Source organism: Parasteatoda tepidariorum, chromosome 7 (genome assembly GCF_982258835.1).
Source record: "Parasteatoda tepidariorum strain Cologne lab strain chromosome 7, Ptep-v5.0, whole genome shotgun sequence".
NCBI classification, from domain to species: Eukaryota; Metazoa; Arthropoda; class Arachnida; order Araneae; family Theridiidae; genus Parasteatoda; species Parasteatoda tepidariorum.
Window position 1 is genome coordinate 101,193,927 of NC_141761.1, and position 8,794 is coordinate 101,202,720.

Sequence of the window (8,794 nt, forward strand, 5' to 3'; positions counted from 1 at the left end):
TTTTACTTTTCTAAGGATTTCTGCATTACAAATTTTATGGAATCACTTGATACGCTGGATTCTTTTTAAACAGTTGTTATTAATTATTATTCTTATTCATATTATTTTTATTCATATTATTTTTATTGCAATGCCATGTCTCAGATCCATCGAGTAGGACATTAGCATTGAAAAATCTATAATTTTCGTTGAATTGGTTATTTTTGTTAATAATAAATCGACTGCATTGAAAATTTTCAGTTTTGATTAAAATTAATTAAAATAAATCCAAGGCAAAATTTTATCGACGAAATTCGATGACAAATAATAAGTGAACACGAAATGTAGTTAAGTGAAAACAAATTACTTTTCTTTCTGAAACATTAACACTAAAATCTGATAAAAGACATTTATTTCTGGAAACACTATCACCATTATTTCAGTCGGTCGATTTTGATATTCCGAAAAATCATATCGATAAAAATATTTTTGTTCTTAAAAACTTCTATTTTAAGCAACGAACGCCAAATGAATGCCATATGTTTTACTCTTATCTCCATTTTCTCACCAAATTTAAAACGCTTGAAACAACGAGACGCCTATTTATCTTATTAATCATTCAATGCCTTTTCTAGACTTTCTAACGGTATTGTCTTCTTTTTTGGCTTACTGATGCCCACGAAGTTTTCAACCTTGGACGATCAATTTTTGAAAATTGGATGATCGCCCACGAAGTGTCCTTTTGACTTGACTTGCTTTTGTGTCTTGATGTCAGAAAGTGATTTTATTGTTATATTCTGTCTTCACTATCGTTAATTTTCCTACTCTTCAGTGATTTGCCACTTCTGGGCTAATAAGCTTAACTCTTTGTTTTGTTTACGATTTTGCCAAACAAATTAGTATTTCCGTTCATTCCTCATTTTCGCAATGGAAAAAAAAATGTGTAGAAGCACAAAACTTGCTGGTCTTAAAACAAAAAAAAATTCAGTTATAAGGAAATTATTATTAAAATACGATAGCGGATATAGTACTCTGTTACTCACAATTGTGTAGCCTTGTCAAAAAATGATATAAAAGAAAACACGTTTGGGAATAGGAACATATGGGCCGGGATAGCCTGGTTGGCAGGGCCCTGGACTCTCGTGCGTGCGAACGGGAGTTTGAATCCAGTCGGCCAAAGACTCCCCGTGTAGTAAATGCTGCGTTACGTTAAATCTGTCAGCTCGCAAAGTCCTCCATGTTCCCATAACAAATTATACCTCTGGAGGTACTGAGTTGGAAATTAGTCTTGATCTGGTTCTGGTCAAAATTACGATCCGATCACGAATGAATGGATATATTAATGGATCCACCCTGTAAATAGGTGTGGCGGAAGTCGAATTCTTAGTCATAGATGGCGCCACTGGAAAACGAGAACAGCCTCTCTGCCTTAATGGCTGACGACAACAACAACAACAATAGGAACACATTAGGCACCATCTTCCGAAACTAGCACTCGATCTTAAGTAATCTTTTATATAGAAAACTTGAAATTTTGAAAGCTGCATGTAAGTTAAATAAACAGTTTGAAAAAAAGAAGCAAATGTAATTAAATGCTTTTTTTTTCTCTTTCTAGAACATCAAAAGAAATTTTCTATTTTTCTTACATGATTTTTTTTAATATTTTTTTTTTACTATTTCTATTCAAATGTAATTTACTCAACGATCACTTTTCGAACCACGTAAATCATAAATCGCAATAAAAATCTATGTGATAGCTCACTTATTAACACAAACGAAAGATTATTAAGATTTTCCGCTTGTTCCTGTCTCTCAACCTGTTGATTTAACTATCTTACTTCACTTTCATTCAATACCTCTTTTGTACAAACAGAATGAATAACTCTTTCAATTCTTTTCAAAGATAGCCAATCCTTATTTCTTGTTTTCATCTCTCAAGCATCGGTTAGCAGGATTGTTATTCGAATAAGTACAATGAACCGGTAGTATAGATAACATATAACGAAAATTAATTTGTAGGAAATCATTACTTATTGTGAGAAGATGTCATTATTTCCCGAAACATAACATAGAATGTATGTTTGTGACGATGAATAATTTTCATTCCGTTTGCTTCTTTTTGATTATTAAAAATTTTGACTCCAGTGGCTTGTTTATAACGGTTCCATGTGTACATATGTGATAATTTACTTGATTACGGCGATAAATTAGATTCAGACTTCTTGATTATGACGAGATTATTAATAATTTTGATTTAGACAGCTTTATTACGACAATTAATTTTGACTCAGACTGCTTGCTCATTACTCTTAATGATTCTTAATGAAGTGAGTGGGTTTAAGGAGGAAAGCGAATCTGCAGGATCTGAGACTCAGAGTGAATCTGCCAATGGGTGTACAAGGGACTCAGTGAATCAACCCATTTTCGAATCAGTGAATCGGCATATTAGTAAATGAGGGAACCAATGAATAGCCTCAATTAATATTTGTTCTTCGTTGATGTGATTTAACGTATGTCATTTACTTTTTTCATTGTGATCCTTTATTAGTTTAATTAGTTTACAGAATGTTGATATAATCTATGAAATGTTGATGTAGCAGGGAAATCAGGTTTAGAGAAGAGTTGAACCAGTACACAAACAAATTTGTACAAGAGGGACCAATTTGTAACGAATTATATGAGCTTATAAACCTTCAATTTGCGCTGAAAAGAAAGCGATCACTTTTTAAAAAAAATCAAACTAAACTAAACTCAGCGGTGCTACAGAAATTATGTTTTCTAAAATCTAATAAAGTTTATTAGTTGCTTCAATTTCAGATTTTATTCCTAATTTCTGGTTTCTAAATGCTAAATTTTATAGATTTTTTCCCCAGGTTTAGTTACATTTTAAGACTAATTACAACAGGAAGGTCAATGAAACTTATAATATTTAGCAATAAGGATAATTTTTTTTTTCCTTATTTAGTATTAACTATTGTTCAATACTTTCTCAATTACCATATTTTCGACCGTGAAGTTACTTTCTTTGATTGCTCTCCCGCCTCCCCCTACCCCCCCCCCCAAAAAAAGTCAATAATTTTTTCAGCATATTCAAAACGTTTAAAAATTACCAGTGGTTTATTCCATTAAATCATTTTCAAAATCATCGCAAAATGAACGGCTTGCTCATTTTATTTTTTCACAACTTAGGTTTTATTTCTTTCGCTTCAGTAAACATTTATTACAACTCACTAAATTGAAAAAACCGTTTCGACGAAACAATACCAAAACAAAGACAAATCGAACGTTACCTAAGAGCACTCACACAGGATTATAGAAGTTTTTTTTAAATTTTTTTATCCTCAACTCATAAGAACGTAACCTTTAAAAAAGAAACGAAAAGAAAAATCAAACAAAAAAAGATGGAACTTTAGAAGATTTCGAACAGTTGTTAGATGAATTGAAGATGTTCCCCCAGGCGGAAGCGATTAACCACCCACCGCTTTCTCCGGACCAGTCTGCGGGGGAAGGTCAGTTTTCGAACGTTTTCAATCGTAAAGTCCTCTTCATTTTAGTTGCCACCTGTTTGCCACACCTGTCGCATGGACTAGCCTCATCCTCGTGTTGAGCGTGCTTTTCATCACATGTGCTTAACATTACGTCACGTGTTCTAAAAACAGGCCGCTATGCATTTTTTGTGATTGATTGTTTAGCGGTAAGAATGTTTTTTTTTTTCCTTTTTTTATAATATTATTCTACAATTAAATTTCAACTTATTATTTTATTTGCATCCCCATATAAATATTTTTGCAAGTAGAGATTCGTGTATTCATATTTCTATCAACATGAATACATATTCTTTGGGTAATATCTACTATTTGTCATAATTATTAATATCTTATTTAATAAAATAATTCGTTAATTCACTAAGGAAATTTAAGTGCTTTTTTTCCTTCTTACTGCATTTTTGTAAAAATATTGATTTTTTACCGGTAAGAATAAATTTTTTTCACTATCATTATTCTATATTAAATTCCAACTTATTATTTTATTTGCATCTCCATATGAATATTTTTGTATGTAGAGATACATATATTCATATTTCTATCAATATGAATACATACTCATATTCTTTGGGTAATATTTACTATCTGTATAATTATTATTATCTTATTTAAAAAAATTCGTTAATTTGCTCAGAAAATTTCAGTGTTTTTTTTCCCTTCTTCTTATGGCATTTTAATATAATTATTTTCCTACGTAGAGAATTCTATATATTAGGCACATTTCTGTCATATTTTATTGTTTGATTATAATTACTAAATCTGCACTAATTATTGCAATCTTGTTTAAAATAATTTGTTGAGGAAATTTAAGGGTTAATAATTTTAGTGTAGGTTTTGCATACTGTTTTTAGTTTTCGTATCTCTATGTAAATATTTTTCTATGTAGAAATTCATGAACTTATGAAATTCATTTATTATAACATCTATCATACCTCATTATTTTATTATAACTATTAATAGTGTAATAATTCTTGCAATAATCTCTTAAATAATTCGTAATAGAAATTTGAGGAGTAATAATTTCAGTGTAATTTTGCATTACGTTTATGTTTTTATTTTGCGTCTCTATATAAATATTTTTCCATGCAGAGATTCATGTATTATAAATATTTCTATCACATCTAATTGTTTGATAGTTACTACAATTTGCGTAATAATTATTAAAATCTTATTTATAATAATAAGCTACTGTTACAGAATAATCTCTTTCTGTTTAGAGATTCGTGTAATATAAATTTTTCTATCTCATCCCATTGTTTGATAACTATGTACTACAATTTGCATAGTAATTATTAAAATCTTATTTGAAAGAATATACTACGGAATAATCTTTTCCTGTGTAGAGATTCGTGTAATATAAATATTTCTATCTCATCTCATTGTGTGATAACTACTACAATTTGCTTAATATTTATTAAAATCTTATTTAAAATAATATGCAATGGAAATTTCATGACATTTATTTTTCGTGAAGTCTTGGCTACCCACATAACACGGCACAAGTTTGATCAGGAGAACGCGTAACATGTAAACCACTCAAAAAAGAAATTATTTGAGTTTTATTTATTCGTGAAATTTTAGCTATCTATGCATAACGACACACGTTTTATTAGGACAACATGTACAATCTCAGAAAATAAATTATTTAATTTTTATTTTTTTCGAAAAATTTTAGACGACATATTACGACGCAAGTATCATTTTTTGAAATATATACAATATATATTGAGAAACTTTTAGCTACCTACATATCACGACACATGTTTCGTCAGAAGAAAATATAACATGTATAATCTAAAATATAAGTAAAAAAAAATACATTTATGTCTAAACTTTATTTTTTTAGAAATTCCGTTGAGAAAAATTTCGTTGACCTACCTTTTTATGATCTCAAGACCTAAATTTAGGTCTGAACTCACAGACTGAAAACACCTTGCTTAAAAAATAGAAGAAACACTTCAAATATTTTGAGAAAAAAAATCAATCATAAATGACAAAAAAAAAATTTAATATAGATAAAATAAAGTTTCCAAAATGACAGCTTTGAAATTGAAATAGAAATAAAAACGTCATCATCAACTTCAAATATTTGAATAGAAATAAAAGCTTTTAAATATGAACTGGAAACGTTGAAATTGAAAAAAGTTCCTAATGAGTTCTTCTATTCAATTTGAAACTTTTTCATCCACAGTAGCTCGAATTCTTTTCATTTATTTTACTCACATTTATTTTAATCCGAGGTAAGATATTATTCCTTATTAATTTTTATTTCTGGCAATAGTTAAGTATTCACAAAAGATTTATTCTTCATTGATTTTATTCGAAGAACTTTTTCTTTTACAATTAATAATTCGACGATAATGCTTTAATTTTTTCCTTAGATAAAGCTGTTTTTAAAAATGTAAGAATCTTAAGTGCATTTTCTGTTTTATGAAATTTTAATGTTTTATTGGAAAATAGGAAATTTGTTCTCCATTAAAGGGAGCTATTTTTTTGGAAATATTCCTCGAGTAGAGTGAATAATAAATGCTTTTGCATTTATTTTTACGTTTTGAAGTGCTATTTAAAAGAAACATTAATTGCACTTAAAAATTAAGTAAATTTTTAAAAGTCCTTTAGTGTTTTTAGAAAAATGTTTTCCTCTTTTTAAGTTATCTTTCTAACGTTGCATGTTTAATAAAATAAACATTAATTAAAACTAATTTCGGAATTCTACTTTTTGTATCTTATTAATCTTACGACTAATTTAATTTTGTCGTAATTAGTTTGAAATTGCTTTTTAGTTATTGACATTTAAACTCGTTTTCAACGAGCGTAGTTAGTTTATATCTTTAACTTTTTAGCTACTCATTTATGAATTATAATTTATGAAATATAAATTATGAAATATATATGTATAACTTATTTAGCTACTCATTTATGAAATATAAATTTTTTAAATACATAATTGAAAAAGCCCACTCATAAAATCCATAAAATTGTTATTAAAAAAGGAAAACTAATAATTTTAAAATGAAAATATGACTGAGTTAAAATAAAAACTATTTGTAACCTAATTTTTTTAAAATTTCAAAAATATAATCCATAGCTATATTGTTTGAAGACGTAATAATAGGTAAAAATTGAGAACTATTCTCTGTTCATTGAAACGTATGCTATCATATTGCTATCTATTATTGGAATAAAAATATTTTGGTATTTATTATAACAATAAATGTTCGCAATGTAAGTTAACATTTTTGAAACATTTATTCACAGTATTTGCAGAAAATGTCAGAAGTATTGTTATCAATTTTTATCATAAAACACCTTGTACCACATGCTATATTTATCAAAACATTTCCAAAACTTATCATAATCTCGATAAACGATATAAACAAGACAGAATGATCTAAATTTACAGTGAGTAGAAAATGAAGAGGCATCAAAATAAAATGCTGATGTTCTTATCTATTCTTTTATTAAATCCGCACAAAAAAAAAATCGGTGATAAAAAGTCATCTAAATCCTTAAAATAAAATTTTTGTATGATTATTAGATATCAATTAATTCCTATTTTTGGAAGTGCTTATATAATAAATAAATCGTTGTATGGCAATCTTTTATTCCAATAAACTCTCTTATCATATAATAAACATTATAAGAGTAGTTTTATACACTGTTTGCAGAAAATGTTAAACGTAAAGCTTTAAACTTTGATCATAAATCAATCTCGCTAGATGCTATAGTCACCAAAACATTCCCAAAACTTATCATTATTTAGATAAAAGATACAAACACAACAGAGACTACTGAGTTCTAATGAAAACGGAGGAGCATCAACATAAAATGCTGATACTGTTCTTAGCCGTTTTGTCACTAAATCCTCAATCAACAAAATTCTATTGCGTGTTTATTATATGTATGGAGTCTAGAAGTTCCTCAAAAGATAAAACTATACCTAAACACATTCTAAGATTATTTAGGTTATCAGACCGTATTGGCAGTTTCAGAATAATGTCTGTAAACAGAGCAAGATAAGCAACTGCTGTAGTTCTGTCTTTTATCCTCGACTATTTTTTTCCCTTGTCTCTTCTGCGAATGACATAGCGTGTCTAAGTGGCTATAATATTAACCAGAAGAAGAAAAATAGCAATAATATCAGGGTTTGAGAGTTTTACTGGAATGTAAATTTGTTTCGTGGAAAATAAAATTGCCATACTTAATTTTGGAAATTTTTCTTGCCTAATTTTAGAAAAAGTAGTGGGTTTTGCTAACTTGAAGGCAAAGGGTACATATACCATACCTCTTTGTAGGAGGCGTGGTTTTTAATCCAATCTGTGAAAAATCGGTTAAAAGCTAAGCCATAATATTGTTACCTTATTGCTTTACCAATGTTTTTTAAAAATTTCTTTTAGTTTACTTTCAGTTATAAACTTTTAAAAAAAATTAGCCTCCTCTACATGTTTTATTTTTTATTATTATTTCAAGGAAAAAAATTGTTAATAAAGTGACAAAAATTTAATTTTGAAAGAATAAGTGTATCGCACTTTATTATCGCACCTTTATTACTATTTACGTATTAGCGTTCTTGAACTCTTAAGTGCAGTTTTTACACGTATAAAAAAAATCTAATCAAATTACCGCTCTGTATAGTAATGACATTTCTGCTTAAAATTACAAAATTCTGGTTTATGAAGCAAAATATACGGTATTTGAACCATTCATTTGGTAATTTTTCCGTTAATGCGGTCTACAAGAAATTCTAGTTTTCAAAACTATAATTCTTATTACCACAAACTTGGTAAAAAATACGAAATTGAAAAGTGAACTTAACCGAATAAATGGTTTTTTATGTCATGCTCTAATGTATCATGATTAAACTACCAAGTTTACCACATTTGACAAATTAATCACAATATCATAAAACCATGTTATATTATTAATTTTACCGAAATCATTACCGAAGTCCTTCAGTAAAAATTACCGAGCTTTTTTATCTTTCCATAGTGCCTGAAAAAATTATACCATATTCTGGAAGTTTTGACCATTCTTTTTTTTTCTCAGTGTAAAAATGTCTTGTTAACCTTGATATGCACATGAAAACAACATTTAATAATTAATATTTTTGTATTAAATTTAATAATTAATTTTCTTATTAAATTTAATAATTAATTTTTTATTTAATAATTAATTTTTTATAAAATTTAATAATATATTTTTTTAAATTTAATAATTAATTTTAATGAACAAAAACTAATAAATAAATTTGTCTAATAATAAAATTTTAT